Source organism: Dermacentor variabilis, chromosome 3 (assembly GCF_050947875.1).
Source record: "Dermacentor variabilis isolate Ectoservices chromosome 3, ASM5094787v1, whole genome shotgun sequence".
NCBI classification, from domain to species: domain Eukaryota; kingdom Metazoa; phylum Arthropoda; class Arachnida; order Ixodida; family Ixodidae; genus Dermacentor; species Dermacentor variabilis.
The window spans coordinates 10,459,028-10,475,076 of record NC_134570.1 but is presented as its reverse complement, the minus strand read 5'-3'; the positions used below and the strand labels follow the sequence as shown (position 1 = coordinate 10,475,076).

The following is a 16,049-nucleotide window of genomic DNA, read 5'->3' as shown; positions in this document are numbered from 1 at the left end:
TTGTCAGTCTGTAAGACAGCATTGCAATGCAATAAACAAGTTCAAAAGCCTGATGAAAATGTGGCCAGCTCTCTAGAGGCACTTTTTGCAGATGTGCAGGATGTAGGCCACAATACCACTGAGAGTGGTGAGTGTAGTCTAGAGAACCTTCGGGAAGAGCAGAAGCAGAAACTTAATAACATCCTTGCAGACCATAACAATATTTTTACCACTCTGCCAGGTTGTACGTCCCTGGTGGTTCACAATATAGACACAGGCAGCCACTCACCAGTTAGATGCAAGCTGCGCCCAGCTAACGGCCAAAAGAGAGAAATTCTTGATGGGTGTGTGCAAGATTTGCTGGACCAAGACCTCATTGAGCCCTGCTTCAGTTCCTGGGCCAGTGCCCCTGTATTAGTAAAGAAGAAAACTGGAGGATATCGCCTTGCGGTCGACTACAAACCCTTAAATGCAATCACAACTGTGCCAGTATATCCCATGCCCCGCACAGACTGGGTACTGGCTCAGCTCGTCCGCGCTAGGTAGTTCACGAGCCTCGACCTTGCTCAGAGCTTCTTTCAAGTGTCGGTTGCTCCCAAAGATGTACCGAAGACTGTGTTCCTGCGCCATAGAGAAGTGTGCAGACATGCGCAACTGAGCAGACATCATGCAGAGTGGGACATTACGTGTTAAAATTACAAGGATTCAAGTGTACCATAAGGCATTGTAAAGGACGGGCCAACATCCCAGCGGATGCACTAAGCAGGTGCCCCATCCCTGCTGCCTTAAGTGGGCATTTAGGCTTTTTTAAAACTCTAATAACTCCCGTTAAGTGCCAGGCTTTCACACCTCACCGGTAGAAGCCAAAAGGACTGATGGACAGTTCATGGGCCACCCACCCAATGCGGCAGCTAAGTGTAGACCTTATTGAGCCACTGCCCGCAACCCCTTGGTGCCACAAGTACATCCTGGAGGTGCTGGACAAGTTCGCGAAGTTTGTGCAGCTTTTCCCATTACGTGTGCCTGCCTCCAAATTGATCATCAATAAAATGATCGATATCGATCATCAATAAAATGATCAATATTTTTTGTCTGCATGTTGTGCCTAGCTCCATCTCTAGCGACAGTGGCAAACCATTCATAAGCAAACTGTGGAAAGGCATTCTCCAGAACAGGGGAATCAAGGCAAGCCACACAGTCCCATACAGACCAGCAGGACAGATTGTGGAACGCCATAACGCAATGGTTAAACAATGCCTAATGGGCTACTGCACTTCTTGCAGGGACTGGGACAAAAGGCTGCCCAAAGTGGCATTTGCAATGCGCACATCTGAAAGTGTAGTTACTGGCATTACGCCTGCCTTCTTGTGCTGTGGGCGGGAACTACGGAACCCGTGGAGCCATCACAATCAGGCATCTGGCAGTGAGGTGCCCTCTTCTGCACTTCATGCCCTAGCTGCTGAACTGGATGTATACCATTGAGATGCCTGGGCCTTTGCACAGGACCACCAAGCTTTGGCGAAAGCCAGTCAGGCAAAGTATTATGGTGAAACCTCGTTAAAGGGGGACGTGGCTTTGAAAATCAACTTCCTTATTTCTTCATGGATTTTGATGGAAATTGCCACAAATGTTTAGAATGTCTCCCTGATGCTTCCCTAAAAGTTGCAATGATATCTTGAGAAAATTTTATTCAATTTTATTGAGCAGAATTTTTCTCCCTCTTACTTTCTGGAGACCCTGGGGAACTTAAAAAACGTGATAGAAGGCTTGTTACGTATTGACTGCATAGCTAAATGTGTGCTGAAGATCGTGACATTCTTGCTTTTCTTTTTTTCGCAATACATTTTTTGGAATGCCATATTTTATGTTACCTTCACATCAAGCACACTTTCAGGGTATACGAATAGCCATATCATAAACTTACAAAGGGTCAAGATAAGAAAGCGAGAATGTCACGACCTGCACCGCAGCCCAAGGAATGTGACAAAAAAAAAACTGAGTCAAAATATGTTAAACGGTAACAAAGAAATCAGCTCCAGAAACTGAGCAGAAAGGCAGAAGAACGGTTTTGAGAAAACGGCTCTCAAAGTTTCACCTTCTCTTCAGTTCTCTAAAAGGCACCAAATTTGTAGTCTTTGGGGTGTTTTGTGATGTGGGGCTTCTTGTACATGTGGCCTCTAGTCTGGTGTGCTTCCCCCCCCCCTTTTTTTTCTTTTTATACGGCATTCTTTGTAGCTACTGCTCTACAAAGAGCATGGTGCCTAGGTTTCAAACCAAGGGACGTGCAGAACTCTGTGTGGGCATGAATATAATTCCAGTGTATATTCCGGGAGCCTGTACCCGCAGGCTTCCCCATTCCATAGCAATCTCCAGTACAATCAGTAAGGTTTTTCTTTTTTTTTTTTTTGTAGAATTGACCATGTTACTGAATGAAGGCTCTGAATGTCAGCAGCCTCCCAAGTCATCTTTACTTGACAGTGGCTGTAAAACTTAGGATCAGAGAGTCAGTGATAGATATGCAGCTGCTAGGTGCTTTCCAAAATTTTACTTTTGTATGATGCCTCGATCACCTCTGCAGCCAGGCATCTGTGCCAGCCCACGGGGCCTAGTGAACAGAGCTCATGACAAGGTTCTCTTTAGGAAGGGGTGGTATGATAGATATTGTTACGAGCTATCTTGACAATATGATAACAGAGTGAACTCGCAATATGCATGGTTGTGGGTCCTAAGTGCCGATGTGCGAAATGCCTAGCCGCAGATACAAGAAGCCGACGCGCGATGTGCTTAGCCGCGCAGTTCGAGGTGCCAACGGGCGAAGTACCTAGCCGAGCAGTCCAAGGTGCCGATGCGCGAAATGCCTAGTCGCGGGCTTGGGGAGTCGACACTCCATGCGCTTATTTACGCAGTCCGACGTGCCGACACGTGAAATTCCTAGCCTCGGGCTCGAGGAGTCGATACTCGATGCGCTTATTCGCGCAGTCGGAGGCGCCGATGCACAATATGCTTCGCTGAGGGTCCGAGAAGTCCGCGCGCGATGTGCATGATTGCCGAGTCGGAGACTCCCTATGCGCGAGATGTTTAGCCTCGTGGCCGAGGATTGTGTGTGCGATGTGCTTCGTCACGAATTCCGAAACTGCGAGTGCAGAAAAGCTTAGCCGCATGTCCGAGGATTCCACGCGTGAATCTTGGTCGTGAAGTCCGCGTCGCTGATGCTCGGAATGCTTAGCCCCGAGTATGAAACGTCCACAAGCGCAGGGATCGGGCACGCTACTGCGACGTCCGCGTAGCGCCCGTTTTGACACGTCGAGATTACGGCGAGTGGAGATGTCCAGACTCGCGAGGTGCAAAGAGCCGAGCAGACGACGCGAGCGCCAGACCAATGGCGAACCGCGTTGGAGTCACGTGGCGGGCTCGGCCAATCACAGGCTCCGGCATGACCTTCAATCATTTGCTTTTTGTGCACTTGTTGCCGTATGGAGGAGGTCGCTGAAGTGGCTAATTTGAAGATGGAGAAATGCGCTTTCCAGCGAGACCAAGATGGCGGTGCTCGGTCGCGCCGTTTCGGAGATATCATGGCTTGAAAAACACTGTTCTTTCTTGATTTCCGCGAGATTTTACAGCACTTTGGCTGATAAAACAAATTTTTTTAGAGCACTTCTAAGTGGTTTACAATGATGATACAGTGGAATCTCGATGATACGAATCTCACGAGGTCCCGAAAAATATTCGTATTAGCCAAAATTCGTATCATCAAACCAATTAAAACTAGCTAAATTAAAGAGTCAGAGGTGAACTCACCCAGGCACACATACGTAAAAAGCATTTATTTTTTGAAGAAAAAGTCTTTAATGTCATTCTGTCTCTTTCTATTTGTCAGGTCACTTAACAGACTTTGTTCAAATTAATAAAAATACGCGTACGTGTTGTCGCTGATTTAATCCGCGGCCATAGCACGCCTCAGAACTTCGAGCGCGTGCAGCGTTTCAACCGCTGGTGGTAGACCTTCGCAGTCTTCCACGTCTAACACAAAGAACGCCGTCCGAAGCACAGCATCTACTCCGTCCGATGGCACGTGGATAAGCACAAAAGCAACAAAAGTGCCACCGCTTCAAACTTTTCGCGCCCAGTCGCGGCGTCCGCGCCGTCCGGCGCCACGTCCGTGCCTCTGCACCGAAAGAGAAGGGGAGAAATCGCATGACTGCGCGCTGTTCTCTTTCGCGGCAATCGGTGGGGTGGCGAAAGCTTTGGCTCATGCTTGCGGTCGCATCCGTCCGTGCGCTGGAATCATGCCAACTGTGGCCTCTCCTCTGCGCAGCAGTGCAACCTCCTCTCCTCCTTAGCAACTTGCGCGCCGGTTGGGGGCGCCGCTGTGCATAGCAACCGTGACGTCACACAGCGGTAGAATGAGCGTGCGCGTGCGTTGGCCATGCGTCGGCGGTGGCGGCTGCGCCGCCACTCCTTCGACAGACGTCTGGTTGCAGTCGAGTGAGTGAGATGCATAGCTCCGAAGCGGCCCAGTGATTCCGTGCAAGCGGTTCGGGGAAGCAGCAGCGGATGCCGGATTCCCCTAACACCGAACGCCAGAAGAACAAGGAGCGAATGCACATGCGACGACTGAACATGTCACCAGATGCGAAAGCAAGGGAGGCAGAACGGAAACACCAACAGCGACTGATTAGATCGCCAGGTACCAAAGGCAGGGAAGCAGAACGAAAGCGGTAGCAGCGACAGGCGATATCGCCGAACACCAAAACGAATGAATTGGAGTGCAGACGGCAGCAGCAACTGGCTATGCCACCGAACAGCAAAGCCAGGGAAGCGGAGCCCAGACAGCAGCAGGCGTCTGGCTTTCGCCAAGCACACTTTAGAATTTCCAGTGTCTTCGGTAATTTTCGTATAAACCGACGCAGGCTGAAAATTGATTCGTAACAACCGCTCTCTAGCACGTTGCAAAGTTATGGGGCTCGGCCGGAACCACAGAAAAATTCGTATCATCCAGAAATTCATATTAGCCGTGATCGTATCATCGAGACTCCACTGTATTTGGGTATCAGATAGAAAAAGGGTTATAGAAACTGAAAATGTGATTTTCAATAAATCAATTTTTTTGCTATTTTTCGCGATGTGAAAGGCGCGTCCCCCCTTAAACCATCGTTGGCCGGAGCTCGGAAAAAGTACATACTAAACAGTAGTACTGCTTGACCGAAATAGCATGAGATCGCTCACTTACCTGTCAAAAACGGAATTGAGAGAGAGTGTGATGAAAGGAGAAAAAAACATGCAGTATTTATTCACTTCGTACAACAAAATTGTTATTCTCGTATGATGCTGCAGCAGCCTAGCTGCGATGACAGCGGCCTCAAATTTACCGAAGCTGCGAGCCACCTTTTCAGCCAGCCCCCTCTTCTCGGCAAACTCTTGCATGGCAGATTCCTCGTTGGCGTTACGTATTCTCAATGCATGCGTGTGGTAGCGCTGCAGAAGTCACGGGGCACCTTTTTCATTGCGGAGTGCTGTTCTTGTCGCGACGATTGCATTCATGAGGCTGACATAACACATAGCTTCTGTCACTGTCGGGCCTGAATTGCCTATGCTGTCGCTTTACGTGTCGTCCTCATCACTGTCGCTAGTCGACACATCAGCAACAACAAAGGCAATGATGGCGAAAAGTCTAACCGCGTAGCCGACATCTCTTCGCGGCTGCAGCAGCGCTGCCGAGCAACTTATTCGCGTTCCAAATGCCACACACTGTAGTCAAGAGTAGATCCCTGTCACTTGCCAATGCCGATTTCATGTAACGTTCCATAGCACAAGCAATGTCTAATTTTTATTCCATGCTGTGCACCCTGCGTCTTCTTTATCCGAGCTTCGACATGACGAGAGTCCTTGTTTGCATGACACTCTCTGGCATGGCACTGAAATGATGTTGATGTTGATGTGGCTTCACACGCAAACGCACAGGGTTCTTGGAGGCTGTTGTTCCGATCTCTGAGGCTTGTTGTTCTGCTGGGCCGCCCGATGGAGACGACGCACCGTCATGTCTGCGCGACGAAAGGTGGAAACACTACGTGTTAAGCAATACATATGCAATAAGCTGGTACGGTTTATGCAGATACAAAACACATTATGTTCAATGACAATGAGTTGGGGATTTGACTTTACTACTTTTAACACAAAACTACTGTTTAAGTGGGTACGGTTTAACGTGGTTTTACTGTACAAAAAAAAAGTGCACGCCAGCTACCTTCCATGTTGAAGACTTGCTTTTCCGGGACACGCACCCACTAAGTAAGGCAGCCATTCGATTCACAGCCAAGTTTGTCCCTCGATGCACAGGGCCATTTAGAGTGACTGCGCACATTGGATGCATTACCTTCGGACTCGGAGACTTGGCTACAGGGAAACAGAAAGGCCTTGCTAATGCAGACCAGTTGAGCCCTTATAATGCACCTTGGAAGCCATCTTCACAGGATAAAAGGGAGCGCGGGGGGGGTGAGCATATCTGTGAGGGTACCGGGCCGACACCAGGTGGCGTAGAGTCGCAGGCACGAGACGGTAGGCAATTATGTAGAGTAGCAGGCACGAGATGGTAGGCAAGGGTGTGTGGCCGGGAGGGGAAACATGGAAGGCGTGTGTGCGCAGTCAGCATACGGGGAGCGCGCTACAACGAACCGAGTGAGGAAGTAAATGGCGGAGCAAGCCGCCTGCAGTGCGGCGGGATGCAACGCAGACTTCGTGTGTCTGCGTGCGCCGAGAATTTCCCAAAATAAAGAACGTACTTGACAGCCCTGAAAGCATTGCCAGAGCGAGCATGGAAAAAATTATCCTAGAGATAAGTTGCGCGCCAAAATTGAAGCACATGCAGAACGCTTATGGGCTGTAATTAATGCCAGGAGCAGACACTTTGAACAAAATGTTTTCTGTTGCGTTCCAAATATATCAGGTAAATGCTACACAAAAGATTTCCTAATACTTTCTTTATTATCAACCAGTGTAGTTACTCGTAACCCTTGTCACAGTGTTTATGTCAGACTCTGTAATTATCAAATCAAATATTGAATATTCAAGCACAGATGCATATGTTCATAGAATGGAATGGGAAAACTTTATTGCTCTAGATCTCAGAGAGATTGGCGGTGGGCCGGTGTCTTCATGTCTTGAGTCCTGGTCGCTTCGCAAGGTCAGCACCCCTATTCCAGGGCACCGCTGAGTCTTGCTGCCTCACAGGCGTGCTGCACAATTGCCCGTTGGGCTGCGAGCTCGCTGCTGGTGAGCACACCCTCCCATTGTTCCGCACTTGGGTTATTTACTTTATGGAATACGAAGTTACGTTTGCATTCCCACGTTACGTGGTATAACGTGGGGGTTGCCCCGCACCACGGACATGTATCCCTGTACTGGGTAGGGAACATTTTGTGTAACGTGTGCGGGTTGAAAAACGTACCTGCTTGCAGTCTTCGCCAGCTGACTGCCTCGTGTTGTGTGAGCGATGTGTGGGGTGGGGGGTATTTAAGTCTCCTTCCTCTGTAGTGGTTAAGTATTTCTGCATGCGTCGGCTCCACCGTTAAGGGGGCGGGGGGGGGGCCTCTAGGGTTTCCGACTGCCCTGCTCGGTGCGTGAGTTCGCGAACTAGGCTGTCCACCCTTGAGTTGCCCTCTATCCTGGTGTGTGCCGGTATCCAGAAGATCCTATGTTTTATGTTTTTGTTAGGATGCTCTGTTTCAAGAAGGATTCTCAGTGCTTCCTTACTAACTCTGCCTTGTATGTAGTTCCATCATGTTGCTTTGGAGTCTGTTAGAACTATCAGAGATTTGTTCCTGCGGTAACCTTCAGCCGCTGCTAGAGCTACGGCGACTTCTTCCCCTTCCGTTACCATGCAGTTTCTCAAGGTCGCACAGCTAATTGGTTCTCCCAAGTGGTCTACCACTGCTGCCGCGACTCTAAACATTCTAGTGTTGCGGTCCCATGGGTATACGCCCGCGTCTGTGTATACTGGGTTTTCTAGTGTGGCTAGGTTTCGTTGCACGTAATCTGGTCGTGCCTTCCTTCTGGCGGCGTGGAGATTCGGGTCCGTGTTTCTCGGTAGGGGGCTAATCTCCAGTGTCTGGCGAACGCTGTCTGGGATGCTAACTGCACGATCCTCTATTCCGTCTGTGTTATGCCCTATTCTTTTTAGGAGCTTGCGGCCGGTGGCAGTCTGCTGGAGCCTCGCGATCTGTGCATTGAGCTGCGCTTCCGCGAGTTCTTCGAAGGTGTTGCTTAGGCCCACCTGTAACAGTTTATCGTTAGGCGTGTTTCTTGGCAAATGTAGCGCCGTCTTATACGCTTTCCTTAGTAATGTTTCCGTCTGTTCTTTTTCGTGCTTGGTCATGCTGTAGTACGGGAACGAGTATGTGACTCTGCTGACCACCAGGCTTCTGACCAGCTTGATTGTGTCTCCTTCTCTTATTCCACCTCTTCTTCGAGATACCCTCGTTATCATTCGGCTTACTTGTTCTGTCGATTTTTTGAGTAAGCTGATTTTGTGGCTGCATTTCTTTCTTCCTTGAATCCACATGCCTAGGATGCATATCATGCTCCTTTCAGGTATGTTTTGTCCCTCTAGTTTTACTATTAGTTCTTCCTTGGTGGGGTTTCTTCCCACTCTCAGGATTTCTGATTTTTCAGTGGAGCACGCCAGGCCCCTTTCTCTGACATATTCTTCCACGCACTTGGCCGCTTCCTGCAGTTTTTCTTGCTTCTGTCCTAGGGAGCCTCAATCAACCCAGACCGCGATGTCGTCAGCATATATTGCATGCTGGATGCCATCAATCTTGCTGAGTCTTCGAGCCAGTCCAATCACTGCGATGTTGAAGAGTATTGGTGAGATCACGGAGCCCTGCGGCGTGCCTTTGCGTGGGGTGGTAAAGACGTCACTTCGCAGATCCCCTAATCCCACCGTTGCCGTGCGTTTGGTCAAAAAGGCCCTCACGTAGTCGTGGATTCTCTTGCCGCAGTTGGTGTTGTTCAGTCCTTCCATGATGGCTTCGTGGCTAACGTTGTCGAAGGCTCCTTTGATATCTAGGGCCATGATAATGTTTTCGCCTGCTCTGGGTGACGTGTTTATGATTTCTTCTTTTATCTGTAGCAGGATGTCCTGTGTTGATGGGTTCGCCCAGAAGCCAAACATGCTGTGTGGGTATAGCTCCTTGTCCTCCAGGTGGTGTTGGATTTTTTCGTAGTTTGCCGAGGCACGAGGTGAGGGAGATGGGCCTCAGGTTTTCAATCTGAAGCACTTTGCCGGGTTTATGTATCATCACCACGACAGCGTGCTTCCATTGCTTCGGTATCGTGCCCTCTGCCCACAGTGTGTTGAGGTATGCTGTGAGCTGATCTATCACCTTGTCGCTGAGGTTGCGTATTAGGGAGTTTCTGATCTTGTCGGCGCCTGCAGCTATGTTTTTGGTTGTCACTCTAATTGCCACATAAACTTCCTCTCTTGTAATCAGTCTGTCCATGTCGGGGTTCTCTGTCCCCAGATACTCCCCGTCGTAGCCTTTGGGATTGTCTTCGCCGTAGCATTTTGCACGCACTGCCTCCAGTAGTTCCTCGTCGGAGCCTTCGTGCTGGTGGACCAGTTTCTCGATTGCTTTGCCACTTTCTGTTTTCGTTTTGGTTGGGTTCATGAGGGCTTTTGGTATGCGCCACGTCTTGGCTGTGCTGAGCGTGCCGTTCAGTGAGCTGCAAAACTGCTGCCACCCTTGCCTGGCCAGCTGTGTTGCATACTCTTCTGCCTTCTTTGTGATCTCTGCTATCTTCTTCTAGAGTTTCCTGTTTAGCTTCTGTCTTTTCCAGCGTTTTGTGACCCCACGTCTTGCCTCCCATAGCCCGAGTAGTCGCCAGTCCAACTCTGATGCTTTTTCTATCTATTTCCTGTGTGTAGAGTTCTTGTATCTGTTCTAGTTGTTGGCTCCATTCCTCTATCGAGGTGAGTTCCCTTTTTAGTTGTTCGCTGTGCTTACAGAAGGCGTCCCAATCTGTGATATAGGCTGTGCCGATTTTTCTTTTTACGTTCTCCGCTTCGATTGTGGTTTTCAGTACATAATGATCGCTGCCTAGGTTCTCTAGCAGGTTCTCCCACTCTGCCTGCTTTGCTCCTTTAGCAAATGTTAGATCTGGGCAGGTGTCTGGGCTAACGCTATTACCCTGGCGCGTTGGCTGATTTTCATCCGTTAAGAGGTCGCAGCCTATGTTTTCAGCCGCAATGCATATTTGCTGCCCCTTCTTTTCAATTTTCTGGTATCCCCAGCTTGGGTTTTTATCATTGAAATCCCCTGAAATTATTAGGGTGTTTGACTTGGCTAGCTTGTTTGCTTCTGCAAAGAGTTTGCCGAAGTCGCCGTCTTTCTGCCTGGGCGGACTGTATAGATTGACTATAAATGTGCTTTTAGCTTTGTGCTTCTTTTTGGGTATTATCTCTGTTATTATCTGTTTGATTTTCATGTCCTCAATTCCTTTGTGTGCTATGGTGACTATCTTGTTGCTAATGAGGGTTGCGATGCATATGCTCTCCTGGCATGTGTATCCTTTTAGGGTGGGTGTTGTATTAGTTTCTTGTAACATAATAATGTCTGGTGGTTTGTCTCTAGTGTTTATGTACAGCTGTAGGAGTCCCTGCTTTCGCCGGTATCCCCTACAGTTCCATTGCCATATTTCTAGTTTGTTTTGTCCTGCCATGATGCATTGTTGTTGTTGTTACTTTTGCTTTCTGGTACGAATCTTCTCTCGTTAAAGAGCCTGTCTCTGGCATTATTAGTGTGTTTTTTTTTTTTACGTAACTGCGGAAGTTTTGGTCTTGCAACGCTATTTTCTGTTGCATTTGTAACATTTGATTCTGCATTGTATGCATGAAGCTTTTTAGTTCGTTTCTTAAGACTCTGTTCCTCTGATTGTTGTGTGGTCTGCTCTACTGGTGGTTTCGGCGTTCGCCCTGGCGAGTTCCCGCCTTGCCTCTGCAACTGCATTTCCCTTATTAGGCTGCCTATTCTCTTTTTTAGCTGCCGCGTTTCTTCTAGGCAGAGCTCAAGTTCTTTTTTGAGTGCTCTATTTTCCTCAGCTAGTTTCTTTTCGTTGTTTGTTTGGTTGTTTTGACCCGAGTGCGAAAACAATGATTTGGGAGGGCCTGCTCCCCAGCTTACCCGGACTCTGCCTTTCTTCTGTTGTTGTTGCTTCTGCTGCCCCAGGCCACCGTTCTGCTTCCCCAGGGGTGGGAAGAACTCATCCCTGGGTCCGCCATGGCTTCGGCTCCGTCCTCAGCTCTGGCCCCTGCTTCGGCTCCACGACTGGTCCTCGTATCCGGCCCCGTTGTGGCTCTGGGATCGGCCCCTGTCGCCCTCCGAGCTGAACCATCTCGGGCGTCACCATCGGTTCTGGCTCCAGCTCTGCCGCTGGCCTTTCTGCAGGGGTCGCCCTCGCAGCTCTCCGGCCGTCTTGAGTCGCAGTTTGCAATCTTTCATGCCGGTTGCGTGATCGCCGTCACAAACCAGGCACCTGAGTGTGCATTGGTGTCCTTCTGCCGGATTCTGCGTCCCGCATAGTTTGCAGGCCTTGGTCACCGGGTTCGGGCAAGCGTCCGATCGATGTCCTTGCTAGCAGCAAATGTAGCAAATCTGCCGCGTCGGGTAGCACGGGTAGCACCACATCTCTCCTCTATAGCATAGGACTTGCCTTGGAGTTATGGGGCCATCGAAGGTGATGACGGCAGATTTTGACTTTCCCAGCATGCAGGCACTGTGGATCGTGACTCCTTGAGTCCGCACCCGTAGGTTGGCCTTGAGTTCCTCCGGCAATGTTCCGAGGTCTACGCTGTGAATTACCCCTCATTGGATGTCCTCGGGGACTACCACGTAAGCGTTTACTTCATGGGTGCGTTCCCCGAACGTGAGATGGGTGATGCATCTCACTAATTGGGCCGCTTCCTCATTATCCATGCTTACAATAAGGATGTTCGAGCTGTTGCGAAGTCTGATAATCAAGTCTTCACCTTTACATTTCGAGTTGGTTGCCGCCACTACAGCCCGGGTGACTTGGTGGGTTTGCAGCGATCTCACAATGAGTCGTTTTGGTCTCAGAATTATCTTGAGGTCGTCTTTCAGGAGCGGAGGCAGCCTCAGTCTCGGCCGCCGCATCGTCTCCTTCTCGTACTGCTTCGTCGCAGCTGGCGTGCCAGCTTTTATCGGAGTGTTGGCCGAGTTTTTTCCACCGAGGTCACCCTGAGCGGCCGGTAGAGAATTTTTGGGGTTGTTCTGTTCGTTTTCTCTCTAGCGTTTCCTCTGGCGTTTCCTCTGGTGTTTAGTCATGGCTAATTTCCAATTTTGGTTTTCTTCACATTGTGGTCCGCGTTGTAGGTCTTGCATGGTGGCCTCCTCGTTGTCCCTGCCCTCTAAAAGCTCGAGTTCGGCGGCGTCGAGGTAATCTTCCTCCATTTCTTGAGCGTCTAATAAGTCCCTGGGTTGTCCGTCCATTGTCAGTCTAGAATCAGGTTGGTTGTCAAAGCGGTGGTCCGTTCCAGGCTACATCGTACCTCTGGGCGAGGCCAGGGTGCCCGCGAGCGCCCGTAGTCGTGCTAGGCCTAACGAGGCTTAGCGGTCACCCGACCACCTGGCAAATTCAAAGTCCAGTAAAAAACCGAAGAATGGCCCCACCGTCTTGAATTTGGTGTCCTAGTGGTCCGCTTCTAGTCCTCTTTAAGCTCCAACCAAAATTTTGGACATCCAGTGGGTCGAAAAGGTCCTGGTTGGTCGAAATCTGCGGAGCCCATGAGACGGACGTCCGCACTGCACCGTCGTCATCTTCTTCCTCTGTTCACAGAAAAAAAATATTAATTTTGATATAATCATGTACTGGACTACCAGGGGCACAGAGTGGGAGCGGTGCACATTGGGGAGTGCTTAAAGGGGCCCTGAACCACCCCTCGGGCTTGGTGAAATAATATAGTCCACGGGTAGCATACACTGTTGTGAACATCTCAGCCAAGTTCTGCTGTCGTACGCGGTCCGTGCAGCTCGCAAGCGGAGCGCAAAGTCACCTTTTTCTCAAACGCTCTCGTTTCAAAAACCCCATGCTCCTCGCTCTTTTCTGTGTGCTCTATTTCGTCATAAAGCACGCTCCAATACGCGGCTGCTATTGGTCGCTGCGCTCGGCTACACCGCGGCTGCTGCCAGGTGCCGCCACGAGTCCAGTGGCTAAGCGTACTGTGGCTCTCTGAGGACAGCCACGTTTGGCTTACATTTAGTGCAGCATAGGCACCGAATCGGAAATTTGAACTGCGCGCCACGGTAATGTCGCAGTGCAAGGCATTGGATGAGGAAGAAGAGCACAGCTGAGGCCCTGTTTGATTGCCGATAACTCCACTTCTGCTGAACGCATTGAAAAACTTTTTGCGGCAAAGTGGTTCTGAAGTAGTCTATCTTCATTTCAACTGTCTTTCTCCACTTCGATAAAAAGTGATTCAGGGCCCCTTTAACGCCTGCTTCACCTTCGCCGTGGGTCGGCCTGGTATTGCACTATCTTCGGTATCAGCCCACATATGGGGAGTGCTTAACGTCTGCTTCACCACCACTGCGGATCGGCCCACGTATGGGGAGTGCTTAACGTCTGTTTCACCTCCGCTGTGGGTCGGGCTGGTTTGGCACTATCTTCGGTATCGACCCAACTATGGGGAGTGCTTAACGCCTGCTTCACCTCTGCCGTGGGTCGGCCCGGCATTGCACTATCTCCAGGATGGGCCCACTGACAGGGAGTTTTTTTGCTTACCACGCCAACGACGACACGAAAATCTTCTTGGACGATCGAGGTATACAGCTTCGCTGTAATATTCAAAAATACCAAATACAGTTGACTTCCTGTAATTCAGTCCCGTTAATTTGGACCTGATGGGACCGAAGGAACTGGTCGAACTATCCGGCGGGTCGAATTAAGCAATAGGCAAAAAAAAAAACTAATGCCATTTCACCTAACAGTATTTACCTTTAAAGTTATCTTCGCCGCAATACAGTTGTGGTATGCGAAGAAATATACCAAAACTGTCTGTCCTCTCAGCTGTCCTTGCGCTGTTATTCAAATTTTAGAGCATGTTTTACTAACAAGCCCAATCCTACACCCGTCTTCTGAAGCATACTAAGCGTGAAAAGGTGCAACCGTTACGGCACAGCAAGTGTTCCTTAAAGGGCCCCTGGAACGGTACGGTCAAATTTTTGTAGACGCATAGGGTACAGCTAAAGTTAATCATTCACACCACAATTTTTGTGAAGCGCCTCATATTAAGACAGTTACGGACGATCACAAGTTACCCTCCTCCATAGCCATGCATTTTCTCCTCAACTCGTTCGTCGAGTGATCGGGGCTGAGCTCCGCTTTCACTGGCTCTACGTCGTGATGGCACATCGTGTCGTCTACTTCCGGTTCTCTAGGAGAGAGCACGCGAAGCTGCTTGGCAGTCGACCCCAAGCGAGAGCTATAGAAGCAGCGTGCGTTGCGAGCATTCTGTCGCAGCGCCAAACGTGTCTGGTATTCCGCTAACCACAGGCGAGCTGGGCATTTCGACGGAACGGTGGAGGCATAAACTCAAGCTGATGAATGAACTTTAGCATAGACGTATGTGAGTGGCCTGATTGGTTTACGTGGACCAGCCACCTTATGGCGCAGAGTTTAACCAGCCAAACAAAGAGCTAATATTGCTCTAACCAAGTGTAAAACATTTTAAACATTTACAAAAACAACGTGTTCAATTAGCAAAACAATTAGCTAAGAAGAATACACTTCATTACTGCTACTGTGTTTGGTTGAGCACTGGGCCACCAGATGGCTGCACCGTGCAGACCATTCACATTCGCGCTTCTGCTCATCCCGTGAAACAGCACGGTCAACCAACCAGGCCCTGTCCCCTTGTGCTTTCGCTTACCCGAATACCGGACTCGCGAAATGCTATTGTGATAGTGATCCTCAGGTGTAAAGTAACAGCCGCAAACGTGTAAATCGTGGCGCCGATCGGATAGCAACAGTCCGATGCGCTGGAGCCACTCCGCTCGTCTGCTGCCTTGCAGTGGGACATGATGTCGCAGCTTGACATATTGCCAGTCGCTACATTTGCAGCCCACAACACAGCAAAGGCGAATCATGGTGCCAGCGAAAAGACTTAGACCGACACTGATCACGGATCTTTCGTCAAAACGAAGCACGTTTTAACACAACCAGACGCTGTAGGCTGAAAGTGCTTAAGTGTACTGAGAAATTGTCCTTGTGCATTCTCTTTCTGTTACTTTCTTTTTATAGAAAAAAATTAACTCACATTCCAACAATCACGAACAGCATTTGTTCACCATAAAGTTGGAAAAATTATCGATGACGCGCCCTGGACAGCCAATCGGATAGCTCGCCCACATGACGTCAATTGGGTGATTTACATCATATGGGTATGGGCGGCTGAAAATTTCACTGAGCAGTGTGCTGCGATAGGCAGCGATGTACATTTTTAAAACCTTATAATAAATTACCCGCTTTTTTATGGAGCACTTAGATGCATCAATTAATGATCAGAAGGACCTACTCTAACAACTCAGTACGGTTGTAGAATATCGTCCAAGTCGTTTCAGGGTTCCTTTAATTTGCCCATGCACATGTACTGTCTCAGGTCACAGAACAAGCACCAACAAGCCTAATAACTTTACCTGCAAGCCTTCAGAGCTTTAGAAAGACCCTAACTCTTTTGTTGGTTTTAAACATCCCCTCGACTTTGGAGTTTTTTTCATCTTATCGCCTTCCTTTTCGGAGCCCCCACTGCGGCATGCCTCATAAACAGATTGTAGTTTTGGCACGTAAAAGCCCAGAATTCAATTCATTCTTCTAGCTAGGCTGTACGTTCTGTCTTCCTAACGGCTTTCACTGCCTGTCATGCGGCATTCAGCTGGTTTTCTTCTTCTAGCTAGGCAGCGTCCATATGGATCAGTGCACAGTATAGCATGGTGTAGTGGGGTGTGCTATTGCAAACATGCACGACATCCATTTTAAGATTGTGGCCAGTATCATCTCCA

General features: G+C 49.3%; 1 protein-coding gene across 3 annotated transcripts in view; it reads left to right on the top strand.

The window, feature by feature from the left end:
• Nucleotides 1-16,049, top strand: part of mTor (serine/threonine-protein kinase Tor) — a 461,269-nt gene that overhangs the window by 73,658 nt on the left and 371,562 nt on the right. The window lies entirely within an intron of this gene.